At 40.8% G+C, this 15,448-nt stretch overlaps 1 long non-coding RNA gene across 1 annotated transcript in view; it reads left to right on the forward strand.

Moving 5' to 3' along the window:
- The first annotated feature begins 12,843 nt into the window (after window positions 1-12,843).
- Window positions 12,844-15,448, forward strand: part of LOC138410452 (uncharacterized) — a 42,963-nt gene continuing 40,358 nt past the window's right edge. The window contains exon 1 of the long non-coding RNA XR_011243159.1: window positions 12,844-13,023. This is a non-coding gene — a long non-coding RNA (uncharacterized lncRNA). The remainder of the gene's footprint in view (window positions 13,024-15,448) is intronic.

Here is a 15,448-nt window from a genome sequence, read left to right on the forward strand (position 1 = left end):
CTGCTGACTCTGTCCTAGGGATAATCTTTCTTCATATATCTCTTCTGACTTTATACTCAGGACAATCTCGTCCTGATTCATCTCTGCTGAGTCCACCCTAAGGACAGTCATGTTTGTTGCCTTTGTTTCCTGACATGCTGGAAATGGAAGGCTGGTGTGTACGTCCTCATGATTGAAAATGCAAGGCTTAGTTTAGTAAATTTGTCTTTGCTGCATTTGTTAGATTGGCATAGAGACTTCCAAAAATGAATTTACAGAGCCTGATAAATTATGTGACACACAGAAACAAGATCTTCTAAACAACTGACAGAAGATCTGAAAATGAATCCATTTAATGCTACAAAGCAGGGGAGAATATAATAATAATAATAATAACTGCATTTGTATAGCACTTATCTAAACAAAGTTGAACAGCTAAACATGACTTTCACCTAGCCTGGAAGGATAGCTTGATATATTACAAGAAAGCACTTAGAAATGCCAGAACCTCTTATTATTCATTATTAATAGAAGAAAATAAGAACAACACCAGGTTCCTCTTGGGGAACCTGGGAAGCTGCTCCATTCCAAGTGGGATGAATACAATCTCTCCTAATCAGACCAGGTTTCCCCCAAAAAGTTTGCCAATTATCTACGAAGCCCACGTTGTTGGACACCACCTCGACAGCCAGCGGTGAAAGGATGACGTGTGGCTGTCATCACTGGAAACATTAGGCAGGGGTCCAGAGAAAATTACGGAGTCCGACATTGTCTTTGCATAAGTACACACCGAATCAATATTGATTTTTGTGACCTCCGACTGACGTAGTCGGAGGTCATTACTGCCGACATGAATAACATTCTTACTGTACTTACGCTTACCCTTAGCCAGCCGTTTTAAATAGGACTCTATGTCGCCGCGATTCAAAATGGCTGATCCTCGCCTCCATCCTGGCAAATAAGTTAAATTTAACACACATACTGTTATCGCTAAAGGAGGCAGAGGAGTGAGTGAACATCAAGCACACTGAGCAGGAGAGAGCAGGGGAGGGGGAGGGAGAAGCCATTGTTAGCTGCTAATGCTATGTTGCTAAGCTAACACGGGTAGTGTGTAAATCACAGTGATTTAGCAAATGAGTCGCTAGGAGAGGGAGAGGTGAGTGTAAGGAATAGTAAAACTGTGAGTGTGACTCAAAATTAGCTTCAGTGAGTCAGATATTAGCAGAATAGGGAGAGACGAAAAAGAGAAGAGTTCAAAACAAGGAGGTGACACAACACGCTCACCGCAATACGTCAGCACGTCAACAACACAACACGTGTTACTTGTTATTTGAAAGTTAATGTTAGTTCTGTTAGGCTTTTCATTTTCTTTGCATGCATCTAACTACTTTCTTTAACCTGGCACCAACACCTCACACACTCATCTCCACAAACTTAACACATACATGTGATCTCAGCCACATGGTCCCACCACTCCAGGGGGCCTTTTGTCTTCATAGTGGCCAGCTGCCATTTTGAATCTCAGTCTCACACACACACACACACACACACACACACACACACACACACACACACACACACACACACACACACACACACACATCTGTATATAGTAAGTACACCTTTTGTTAGTTTGTGTGTTTATACTTTTATTTTTTTCATAAATGTTGCATTAGTGTGAATTTTGCCAACCTCTATACTGTCAAGAAAGAGAAGAGATACTTTATTGATCCCTCAAGGGTAAATTCTTTTTACACTCGTTTTTTTAGATGCACTTTTTTTTAACCCTGAAAAACAATCCCACACACACAAAGGGCTCATAGACATGCACATTTGGAGAGAGATGGTGGAATGATGAGAACTCCATATCCTTCAACTTTGCTAGCTATTGATGTGGTAATTTTGGTTATAGTTATTTATTTAATTATTAATCAGAGTTCCAAATTTGTAGTCAGTAATTTCATGAGACTTATTCAATAATTTGGCTATCTTTTCCCTTCCTTTGAAGGGTGGTGCCCCTATTTATCTTTTATCAATCCAATTATTATTTCATATTAATATTTTTAATATTAATATTTAATATTTCTCTGATAGCCACATTTATTGAATGCCCAAAAGCACAACTGTGGAGGTGAAGGGGCTGGGAGAGCACCGTCACCTGCACCACAGAGGATCAGTCAGCACAGGTGAGAGCTGTTAGCTGATTGATCCTCATGCTTGAAAAGGCAGCAGCAGAGCTGCCTCGTGGAACACACTGGGGAAGAGACTGGGCGAAGCTAAAGGTCCAGCAGAAAGTGCTGGACCCTTTAAGTTAAGTGTTCTGTCAGTTCTCTTTGTATTAAATGAAAAGATGTTGCTGAGCACCCAATGGTTGGACTGGTTCGTCTCTGGCTGTCGTGGTGGGTACCCCGTGGCATGGTCGACTGCCACAACACCATTTAATGGTGCCACGTTTAATGAGTACATAGTCACAACAGTGATTAAGTGCAAGTGTTTGTTTTCCTGGTTCTTTTAAAGAGCTGGAAAAATCGTCTCAGCAAAGACGGCTTCTTTGATTTGCTCTCTATCACCTTCTCCTCCATTGCCTCCAGAGCTTGCTTAGTGGTGTTGAGAGCCACCTGAAGTGTGGACATTTCCGACTGCCACTGGAGTCTTTCCTTCCTTCCTCCTTCCTGTTCCTGTAGCAGAGCTGCCTTGAGCCTGGAGGTTTCCTGACTATGTGTAGCCAAGATTTGGGACTTCTCATGCTCCCAAAGGCATCTTGACTTTTCCAGTTGGTCTTGGGCTTGAACCAGGGAGGTTTGGAGTTTGGATGTTTCCTCAATCTCTCTGGCGAGGCATGTCTCTTCCTCCATTGTTTTCTCTCTTTCAGTTTGGACAGCTCTCTCAAGGTCACTGACCTTTTGGTTTCCACTTGACTGAAGCATCCTCAGTTGTGAAACTTCCTTCCCTAGACCCACTTTAGTGGCATAAATTTCTACAATTTCTCGCTCCACATCCTTTGCCTTTCTGACGAGGTCATCATTTTCATGTAACTGAGCGATCATTTTCATGTGCTTCTCATACAGGAGCTGATTCAAGAGTTCAGAGTAGGCATGTGTAGTCAAATCAATCCCACTGCCAGATTCAAACTTAGGCTCAGATGCAGACACAAATGCAGATGCCTCTGTGTGTGCAGAAACATCAGCTGTCCCAGCAAACTCTGTTCCTGTGGACTGAGAAGTCGATGCCTCTGCCTGTGGAGATGGAGGCTGAAACACTTTTGTCTCTTCCTCCATCCCCAGGACAGTCTGGTCTTCAATTGTCTCTTTCCTCAGGACAGTCTGGTCTTCAATGGTCTTTGTTGTGTCTTTCCTCAGGACAGTCTGGTCTTCAATTGTCTCTGCTGACTCTGTCCTAGGGATTATCTTTTCTTCATTCATCTCTTCTGACTTTATACTCAGGACAATCTCGTCCTTATTAATCTCTGCTGAGTCCACCCTCAGGACAGGCATGTTTGTTGCCTTTGTTTCCTGACATGCTGGAAATGGAAGGCAATTTACAACTCCCTTTTTTTTCTTTGGGGGAGACTGCACTTTCCTTTTCACTTCAAATGCAGATGCCTCTGTGTGTGCAGAAACATCAGCTGTCCCAGCAAACTGTGTTCCTGTGGACTGAGAAGTCGATGCCTCTGCCTGTGGAGATGGAGGCTGAAACACTTTTGCTTCTTCCTCCATCCCCAGGACAGTCTGGTCTTCAATTCTCTCTTTCCTCAGGACAGTCTGGTCTTCAATTGCCTTTGGTGTCTCTTTCCTCAGGACAGTCTGGTCTTCAATTGACTCTGCTGACTCTGTCCTCGGGATAATCTTTTCTTCAATTATCTCTTCTGACTTTATACTCAGGACAATCTCGTCCTTATTCATCTCTGCTGAGTCCACCCTCAGGACAGGCATGTTTGTTGCCTTTGTTTCCTGACATGCTGGAAATGAACGGTGATATACATGTCCCTTTTTTTTCTTTCGGGGAGACTGCACTTTCCTTCTCACTTCAGGTCTTAAGACGGGAATTCCATATACAACTTTTTCTATTATGTTCTTCTTCTTCTTTTTAGATGTAGTTGGCTTATTATTCTCCCTAATTTCACTTCTGTCTGGTTTATAGATCTCTCTTTGTAGTGGTGGGAAATTAATATCATACATTGATTGATTGAACGTTAGAAGCGGTCCATTGCTTTCGGTCACTTTATTCCAATTCATGCTGAGATTTCTACTCGATCCTCTTCACTGAAATGTCTCTAAGTAAATATTAATGATAAAACAATGTGAGGCATTATACCTACTATGGGGAAAATGATGCTTTGTAAACCGTAACATCAAAGCACATTGAAGGCACGAAAGAAGAATGCCTTTACATCAAAATCAAAGCCCCAGAGAATGGTGTCCTTTGCATCAAACTCAAAGGATGGAATATTGATAGAACAAATGATCATATATGTTTGTAATAAAGACATCTGTCTAAAATTGGCCTCTTACATCATTATGTGTGCAACTGTGATCTGATTTCCTGTTGAAGTTGACAAGTCTGTTAATAGTAGCACAAAGAGAAAAGAATTGGTTGCCTGGCTGAGAAAACTGAGATGTGTGGCCTGTTGACTGCACCTCTTCATCTAACAGCTCACTAGGGTTGCTTCTGACTGTTCCATTTCTCCCTGCAATATCTCTAACTAATCCCTGGTTGAAAAAATACCCCAAATAACTGTTACCTTGGTTTGTAAACATGTTACATAGAATAATGCAAATGTTAATAGTAGTGAGACAGAAAAACTCCAGGGCAACAAAAATAAAAAAAATATCGTTTGCGTGTTGGACGTAGTGTGCACAGCTTTTTATTAACAGTCTATGATGTAGTGTTACGTTTTCATTCATCCTACCTGGTTTATCTGCATAAAGATTTTATATTCAATATTTACATGAGATGAAACAGAATTTGCTTATTTACTGTTCACGTGTGTGGCTTTGAATAGGTTTGAATGATGTTATTTTTACATACATAACACTGCGGCTATTTCAGGTCTGTTAAGCCATTGACACAACCTTCAGGCCATAGTTCACAGCTTTTTGAAATTCAAACATCAAACTGCATCAAAACAAAAACATTTAGCTTTGAGGTCAAATTGATAAACAGGAAGTGATTCTGTGAATATACAGTGTCACAAAGAAATGCAATATGTCACCTTGTACTTTACATATACATTACATATATACATACCAGCCACAAAATGTTGCCTTTTTAATTCTGTGTTCAAGTGAAAAATAAAAGAGTAAAATCCATAAAATAAATGTTGTTATTATTAAACTGTTATTAATTATTATTAAATAATTATTAAACTGAATCTCCTCTCTCTCACTTCTGTCCTGTTTGGAGATGCCTTTAGGAAGTGATGCGAAATTAATTTCATCCACCTTCGGCAAGGATTCACCCTCTGCTTGGAAATGCATTGTCTTCTGAGGGTTGACTGTTGGCAGCTCAGTTTATTTTATTTTGAAGAAATGACACCACGACTTGAAACAATACAATTGATGATCAAATATAATCTATTTAATGTGAATGTGGACAGCAGTGACATCATAGAAATCCTTTTTTTAATTGGCTGGTGTGTACGTCCTCATGATTGAAAATGCAAGGATTTGTTTAGTAAATTTGTTTTTGCTGCATTTGTTAGATTGGCATAGAGACTTCCAAAAATGAATTTACAGAGCCTGATAAATTATGTGACACACAAAAACAAGATCCTCTAAACAACTGACAGAGGATCTGAAAATGAATCAATTTAATGCTACAAAGCAGGGGAGAATATAATAATAATAATAATAACTGCATTTGTATAGCACTTATCTAAACAAAGCTACAAAGTGCTTCACAGGAAAATTATAAAATCCATGGCTAGAAGAAGAATACATTTAAATTAAAAAAAAGTAATTCAGTCAAATTTTTTGAGCCACAGAACCGGTTGTGGTGGTTGTTGTAATGAAAATATTAACTTAAATTGTACCTTGGTGTAATCAAGTATTCAGGCCTATTAATCTGAACAGCGTTGAGAAAGGCTAAAAGTAAATCTGACTGGCTACTGGCAAGTATGGCAGTGCTATGAAAGCCATGTGGCCCACTCAGTAGATCAGATGTCATTACCTCAGTGCCTTTTTTATTCTCTTTATTTATTCATTTGTTTTCAAACTAAATTGAACTAAATACCTACTCTCATAGGTTGCAGAGTCAGAAGCTGCCATATTAGCCCATTGACGACTGTGGAGCTGAAAAACTCCCTCTTTAACTGGGAGAAACCTCTGGCAGAACCAGACTCAATGTGTGACAGTTTCTGACCCAACTACACATACTGTTCATGTACAACCATTACAATAACTAACATCCATAACAATAAACATTTTATTTTCATTTTCTTTTACTCTGTGTCAATCTGTTCATAAACTAATGGCCACCTTGGGCTTGCAAACCTCTGACCAGGGATGCCACGTCAGGTGTGATGGTTGTGACAGCCAGCCTAAAGTCCTGGTAGACATCGAGTCTGTTTCAGGCTTTTGTTTTTATTGTGACAAGGGCACTGCAGGCTGTCTCAGACAGGTAGGTAGTACTAAATGGGAGAATAACCTTTGTTACTGTGTGTTTGGCCAGGGTGTGAGCGACAGCGTGTCCTTTGACGATCCAAAACTGTTTGTGTCCTTTTTCCTGGAAATATTTTTTTGACACAGAATCAGCTTGCAGGTCAAAGTTCATCTTCACAGCCGAGGTACGCCACAACCTCAAGGCTGGAAATGTAGGGATCCATCACCCACATTTCCTTTGACATTTAGTCGTCGATGTCGGCAAAGCGGCTCTTAATCTCCTCACGGAGCAGCTTCATGTGCCGGGTGAACTCTATGTGTAAAGACGCACTGCGGTGCCATCAGACTGTTTCAGCAGAAGTGGAAAATGCTGCAAGTCCCCATTTGACATTTTTGCAGCTCTGTACTCCAGTTTGCGCACAAAAGCATCCAGAGTGTCTTTGCACTGCATGACGTTTGACTCGGGTCCTTGCATTCGCTTGTTCGTCTCATTGTACAGTGTGAATGTGTCTGCCAGGTAAGCCGCTTTGATCCAAAACGCATCAATGAGCTGTTCACACAGTGGTTGGTTGTGATGTTGCAAGAATTCTTTTATTTTTTCTTGCAATTCCATAAAACGCACAAGCACTTGTCCACACGACAACCATCTCACCTCCGTGTGAAGCAGTAATGTTTGATGTGCCTCATCCTCACACAGTTGGGCCAAAAGTCTCTTATTAGTAGGGCGAGCTTTAATAAAATTTACAACTTTAACAACAGTTGACAGGGTGTTGCTGAGGTCTTCTGAAAGTTGTTTACTGGCCAATGCATGGCAACGCAGCATGCAGTGAAAAATCGTGCACCCTGGGGCTTTTTCCTTCAGGAGGGTGTTAAATCCCTTGTTTTTGCCCATCATCGCTGTGCAACACACGGCCAGGTTTTCATAGGGCAGACTGTGCGATGAGAAATATGAGTCCACGGCTAAAAATATATCCTGGCCCGTTGTTGTTGTTGTTAGATTTGTAGACCCCACCATTAATATACTGGACATACAGGATGAGCACGGACTCCTCTGCCACTGTTGTTGTTTCATCCAGCTGAATGGTGAAGGGAGAAGTCTTAAGCTTCTCATGCAGCTGGTTTTGGCAGTCGTTCGCCATTTTATCAATTCTGTCTTTGACAGTGTTGTCAGACAGCGGGACAGTTCTCACTTTATCAGCCACCTGTGGTCCACACAGCCGCTTCACAATTTTCAGGCAGGCGGGCTTGATAAGCTGTTCTCCAATATTGTGTGGCTTTTTAGCCTTGGCAATTAATAGTGAACACTCAAATGATGCCTCCGTGGCTCTGTGTAAATCACTACCTGCTCTTTCAAAAGCTCTTCTAATGTCCATAGATCTTCTTGATAGTGCCAGCTGCTTCTTCCTCTCAAAATATTCTCTTTCACCAGCAGTCTCGGGGTGTTTAGTCTCCTGGTGTCGTTTGAGTTTGCTTGGCTTCAGGCTGTCATTAGCTAGCCTCTCACCACAAATGACACATTCTGGCCGAAATGTGTCCTGACTTTCCATAAAACCCAAATCGAGGTAACTGTCCTGATATTGCCTTGTTTTTTTGTAACAGACTTCTTTTTTGATACAGAGGACGTATCATCACTTTTTCGTTTCCCCGACATTTTGTGTGATGCTAAACAATCAACTGAATGGAAGTTCAGAGGTCACAGGCGAAAAAGAAAAAAAAAGAAGAAAAATATGTTTTAATTTCTGTGGGGGGCGCGGACCCAAGGTTGGGAACCACTGCTCTAAGGAGCAGTGTGGTTTTTCTTTTATGTTGTTTCTTTTTTGCGTATGAAAGCGTAATGGAAGTGTACCAAGTGTGTATGGGGCTTCTTACCTGGGGAAGGGGGCATACGTTTTTTTTTTGTATGTATGTATAACTTATTATTTTGTATTAATGGATGTGGGGCAGTGTCAGCGATATCCTGTGGATGCTTTAAAAGCAGTTAATTCCCTGTCTACCTCTGATTATGGTTAATTCAGTGCTGACCAGGAGTAATGACGATATTACAGTGAACTGTATTAGTTGGAACACCAAAGGAGTCAATCACATTATCAAACGTAATAGAGTTTTATCCCATTTGAGAAGTCTCAAGGTTAATATCGCTTTCCTGCAAGAAACCCATCTCATGTCTTCTGACCATAACAGACTTTGTAAAGGGTGGGTGGGGCAACTATACCACTCCAATTATCAAAGCAAGTCTAGGGGAGCTGCAATTCTTGTTAATAAGAATACTCCTTTTATTATGCAGACTGTCACTGCAGACCACCGAGATATGTTGTGGTCACGGGTACCCTGTATAACATACCTATAATTTTGGCTAATGTATATGCGCCAAACGGAGATGATGCATAATTTCTGAAGACTTTTTTATCCTAATTACCCAACTTAATCACACACAGGCTTATTCTAGGGGGTGACTTTAATTGTGTATTACACCCAGCTTTAGACTGCTCCTCTAGCTCTACCTACAATATAACAAGATCAGCGAAGACTATTACTTCCTTCATTCAAGCATATAACTACATAACTGATCCCTGGCGTTTCCTGGACCCCAATCTAAGGCATTTTTCTTTTTTCTCCCCTGTGCATCACTCCTACTCGTGGATTGATTATTTTTTAATTAATAGCCAATGGCTGACCTCAGTCAGAGAATGCAGGTATGAAAGTATCGTCATTTCTGATTATGGGCCTGTAGTGTTGCAATTATCCTTCCCTAATAAAGTTACTCGGCGCCCGTGGCACTTTAGCAATGCTTCTCTCACTAACAAAGGGTTTGTTAACCATATAAACACACAAATAAATGTTTTCTTGTCCACGAATTATACACCAGATGTTAGCAAATCCACTATTTGGGAATCGCTTTTTGAGAGGAGAGATTATTTCATACACCACCTGGGAGGACAGGAATAGAAAACAGCGCATTAAAGATCTTACAGACCAAATTCATCAGCTGGACTATAAATATTCAACTGCTCCCACCCCTGAACTTTTAAAGGAGAGGTCAGCTCTGCAGACAGAGTTCGTCTTGACCACCACCTATTATACAGAGCAACTACTGCTTCAGTCTCGCTCTAATCTGTATGAACACTCACATAAGGCAGGCAGGACTCTTGCTCAACATATTAGGCAGTTCACAGCCTCTACCCTGATCACAAATATCCGCAAACACGACGGTCAGATCTCTAATGACGAGCAGGAGATAAATAATGAGTTTAAAGTATTTTATTCCTCTCTTTACACCTCTGAGGGGATCCATGACCCTTCTAGGCTAAAGTCATTTTTTCAGAGTATGGATTTGCATATATGGCATTTATGGAACAATTGGAAGAACCTCTGTCTTTGGAGGAAACTAGATCTGCTCTTTACAGCATGCAGAATGCTAAACCTCCAGGACCTGATGGTTTCAAGGTCGAATTCCTTAAGAAATTTGGAGATAAGTTGCTGCCAATTTTACTCACTCTTTTTGAGGAATCGTTTGTCGAGGGCCAACTTCCACCCACATTCTCTCAGGCTTCTATCTCAGTTATATTGAAAAAGGGTAAAGATCCCCTTAGTTGTGGGTCATACCGTCCGATATCACTCCTGAACGTGGACTGCAAATTGTTGGCCAAGGTCCTGACTCACCGCCTAGAAGGTACCCCGCCCTCGATTATCTCTCCATATCAAATTGGTTTTATTAAAAATCGCCTCGCTTTCTTTAATATTTGTCGGCTTTAGAATATCATGCAGAACGCTGATCCCAATCAGCCATTACCCGAAGTAATTATGTCCGTGGTATAATTCTCAGACACGTGTTCTAAAACAGACATTGCGGAAACTAGAGAGGAAGTGGCGTTCCACCAATAAACATGACTTTCACCTAGCCTGGAAGAATAGCTTGATATATTACAAAAAGCCACTTAGAAATGCCAGAACCTCTTATTATTCATTATTAATAGAAGAAAATAAGAACAACCCCAGGTTTCTCTTCAGCACTGTAGCCAGGCTGACAGAAAGTCACACCTCTACTGACCCATCTATTCCTCTAACCCTGAGAAGCAATGATTTCATGAGCTTCTTTACAAATAAAATTATAACCATCAGGGATAAAATCCACCACCTCCTCCCAATGAATAGCACATACATAGATACATTGTCTGGTCCTGAAACCATAGAACCAGATTTATGTTTGAACCAATTTTCTTCTATTGACCTTCCTGAACTGACCTCATTAGTTTCATCATGTAAACCAACAACTTGTCAATTAGACTCTGTCCCAACTGGACTTTTTAAGGGAGTTGTCCCCCTGATTGACAGTTCCATATTAAATCAGATTTACATGTCTTTGTTAACCGGCTATGTACCTCAAGCTTTTGAGGTAGCTGTTATTAAACCTCTGCTTAAAAAGCCTACACTTGACCCAGAGGTTTTAGCTAATTAAGGAGCCATATCAAACCTGCCCTTCATTTCAAAAATCTTAGAAAAAGCAGTTGCTAACCAGCTGTGTGATCACTTAGATAGTAACGATTTGTTGGACAAATACCGGTCAGGATTTAGAATCCATCACAGCACAGAAACAGCACTATTGAAAGACCTTTTTAAGGCATCAGATGATGGACTTGTCTCTGTGCTCGTCCTGTTGGATCTTAGTGCAGCATTTGACACCATAGATCATAAGATCCTGTTATAGAGACTAGAACAACATATAGGGATCAGAGGAACTGCACTAGACTGGTTTAAATCATATTTATCAGATAGATTTCAATCTGCTAATGTCAACAATGACCCCTCCATGCACATGCAAGTTAGTCATGGAGTTCCACAAGGTTCTGTCCTTGGACCGATACTCTTCACCTTATATATACTCCCCTTAGGCAACATCATGAGAAAGCACCACATACACTACCATTGTTACACAGATGACACCCAGCTGTACATTTCTCTGAAGCATGATGAATCTAATCACTTAGTTCAACTTCAGGAATGTCTCAAGAACATCAAGGCCTGTAATTCCTTATTATCAGGATGCCCCAGGAAGACTGTAAAGTCTCCAGTTGGTCCAAAATGCCGCAGCACAAGTGCTGACAGGAGCTCTAAGGAGAGATCATATTACTCCTGTCTTAGCTTCTCCACATTGGCTAGGCAATTTCAAAATAGTTTTCAAAATCCTGCTCCTCACATTTAAAGCCCTTAACAATCAAGCCCCTTCATATATCAAAGACCTGATAACACCATATTATCCAAATAGATCAATTCGTTCACAAAACACAGGCTCTCTTGTGGTTCCAAGAGTCTGTAAGAGTAGAACAGGAGGTAGAGCATTCAGCTACCAGGCTCCTCTCCTGTGGAACCAGCTCCCAAACATCGTTTTAATCACCATTATATTAAATTGTTTTAATTGGTTTTGTTCATTTTTATCAGTTGTAGAACCAACACGGGACGGAGCAACCGGGTCCCGTCAGAATAACCCCGAGCCAAAACAGCAGGACTGATTCCAGGGGGCGGTGGCACTAGACACGCCACACCCCTGCCTGCATCCCTTTTCGGTGCGCCGATGGGCAAGAGTGTTGCGCCCACGACACGGAGACGCTGCGGACAGAAAGCGCACCAGCGACAGTCAGCAGAGGACCCAGCGACACAACAAAACCAAACAGGCAGATAACGCCAGCCTACCTGCGGACACGAACTACAACCCCAACAGAGCTCCAAGCGGGACCGCCGATATAGTCAGCCACTTGTGGTGCTGTAAGAGTTGGAAGTCAGTGTCACCACTGTGCACATTGCGCTGATCATGGATGAAGAGTAAGTGCGCTACCGTACCTGTATGTATGGGGGATGTGCGCTTGAGCTTACCACACCACGCCACAGCCACCACCCGAGGGATCAAAGGGTGGAAAGGAAAGAGCGTGGTGTGGCCGCTCACCCGGTTATAAGTGGTCGACTGGCGCCGCCCAGCACTTAACCTAGCGCCACACCGTGGCCGGGAGGAAGAATACAATTCATTAAAAAAGAGTGTTGGATCCAGAGGCTTAATTTTCTCTCATTCTTCTCAGTGAAATATCTAGGTCACATCATTATGAATGATTTCTGTGATTCTGACGAGGTGCAGCATCGGTGCTGTAAACTCTATGCACAAGCCAACATATTCACTGCATGTATCAGCTGCTAGAAAGATAGAAAGATGTGAAGAGATCAAACAATGAAGTCATCTCATTGAACTTATTTTCTTTTTTGATTTTGCCACACAGGAACCAGTGAAGTCTGATGAGGCGAGGGAAATGGCTAACCGGATCAATGCTTTTGGTTACTTGGAGTGCTCGGCCAAGACGAAGGATGGCGTGAGGGAGGTGTTTGAGATGGCCACCAGGGCAGCACTGCAGGCCAAGAGAAGAGGCAAGAAAAGCGGCTGCTGCCTTTTATAGAGTGTCAGGTGACGCAGGATCAGGAGGGAAGGAGGGAAATAAACACGGCTAAGAAAAACATCCCTGTGCCTGTTTCCACCAAGGTAGGCACAGTTGACTGGGGAGTTGTAGGGATGAAACCAGGCTAAAGAAAAAAAGGAAGGTGAAATGCTATGGAAAAGGGGAATACATGTATATACATTTAAGTTCGACATTATAGCTTTTAGCTTTCAAATAGAAATACTGTAATCTCGAGTTTAGGACTCAATAAAGCTGAAATTAAGAGAACATGACGAGAAGGGAACATCTCTCCTGCTCATACTCTTACTCCAGTACAGTAAGCTCCTCTGTGGCTGGTGGTCGAAATCAGACGAATGCCTGCCTAACTAACTGTTGGAAGACTTCCGTGGCTTGCAGTGTGACTGTGCTTGTCTTTCATTCTGTATGTTTTTCACTCTCCTTAAATTCCAAAGTTAGAACTAACAAACTTTTTATGGACTCGCTTTTCTTTTTTATGAACCTGTGATATTTCATACAATTTTCAATTAAAAAGCAGAGTTTAATTATTTGCAGTTAAGTATAAAAACATAATGAGACCAACGACCATGAGTGTTTTATACCTGCTTGTTAATTAATAAAAGTTGACTGAGTTAACTTGGCCTTAAAGTGACAAAACTCTGTAAAATTCAGAATAGAATTCAAGATCCTGCTCCTCACATTTAAAGCCCTTAACAATCAAGCCCCTTCATATATAAAAGAGTTCATAACACCATATTATCCAAACAGATCACTTCGTTCACAAAACACAGGCTCTCTTGTGGTTCCAAGAGTCTGTAAGAGTAGAACAGGAGGTAGAGCATTCAGTTACCAGGCTCCTCTCCTGTGGAACCAGCTCCCACTCTGGGTTCAGGAAGCAGACACCATCTCTTACAGTTAAACTTAAAACGTTCCTCTTTGACAAAGCCTATAGTTAGTTCTGGATCAGGTGAGTCCTGAACCATCACTTAGTTATGCTGCTATAGGTCTAGACTGCTGGGGGAACTCCCATCATGCACTGAGGACCTCTCCACTTCTCTCTGTCTCTCTGCCCCCCCACATTCATTCATTTATTTATTTTAATACATGTCAATGACTAGTTCACTTTGTACTCCCATAGTCTCTCTCTCTCTTTCTCTCTCTCATTTCAGATGTCTCTGACCCCGGAACCTCAGGACAACAACTTTACCATTATTACTATTATTAATTACAATATCTCAGTAATTAATTATGATATGAATTGTGTCTGTTATCAATAATAATTAAATGTCTTAACACTGTTGTTTACATTTTAACTAGTCAGATCTAATACCTGATGGTGCTCAAGTGTTCCCGGTCTTTTATCGCTGCCGTTATTGCAGTTATTATTATTATTATATTCTCCCCTGCTTTGTAGCATTAAATGGATTCATTTTCAGATCCTCTGTCAGTTGTTTAGAGGATCTTGTTTTTGTGTGTCACATAATTTATCAGGCTCTGTAAATTCATTTTTGGAAGTCTCTATGCCAATCTAACAAATGCAGCAAAAACAAATTTACTAAACAAATCCTTGCATTTTCAATCATGAGGACGTACACACCAGCCAATTAAAAACATATTACTATAATGTCACTGCTGTCCACATTCACATTAAATAGATTATATTTGATCATCAATTGTATTGTTTCAAGTAGTGGTGTCATTTCTTCAAAATAAAATAAACTGAGCTGCCAACAGTCAACCCTCAGAAGACAATGCATTTCAAGCAGAGGTTGAATCCTTGCCGAAGGTGGATGAAATTTCGCATCACTTCCTAAAGGCATCTCCAAACAGGACAGAAGTGAGAGAGAGGAGATTCAGTTTAATAATTATTTAATAATAATTAATAACAGTTTAATAATAATAACATTTATTTTATGGATTTTACTCTATTTTATTTTTCACTTGAACACAGAGTTAAAAAGGCAACATTTTGTGGCTGGTATGTATATATGTAATGTATATGTAAAGTACAAGGTGACATATTGCATTTCTTTGTGACACTGTATATTCACAGAATCACTTCCTGTTTATCAATTTGACCTCAAAGCTAAATGTTTTTGTTTTGATGCAGTTTGATGTTTGAATTTCAAAAAGCTGTGAACTATGGCCTGAAGGTTGTGTCAATGGCTTAACAGACCTGAAATAGCCGCAGTGTTATGTATGTAAAAATAACATCATTCAAACCTATTCAAAGCCACACACGTGAACAGTAAATAAGCAAGTTCTGTTTCATCTCATGTAAATATTGAATATAAAATCTTTATGCAGATAAACCAGGTAGGATGAATGAAAACGTAACACTACATCCTAGACTGTTAATAAAAAGCTGTGCACACTACGTCCAACACGCAAACGATAAAAAGGCCTGGAGTTTTTCTGTTTCACTACTATTAACAT

Source organism: Paralichthys olivaceus, chromosome 6 (assembly GCF_024713975.1).
Source record: "Paralichthys olivaceus isolate ysfri-2021 chromosome 6, ASM2471397v2, whole genome shotgun sequence".
Classification (NCBI taxonomy): Eukaryota; Metazoa; Chordata; class Actinopteri; order Pleuronectiformes; family Paralichthyidae; genus Paralichthys; species Paralichthys olivaceus.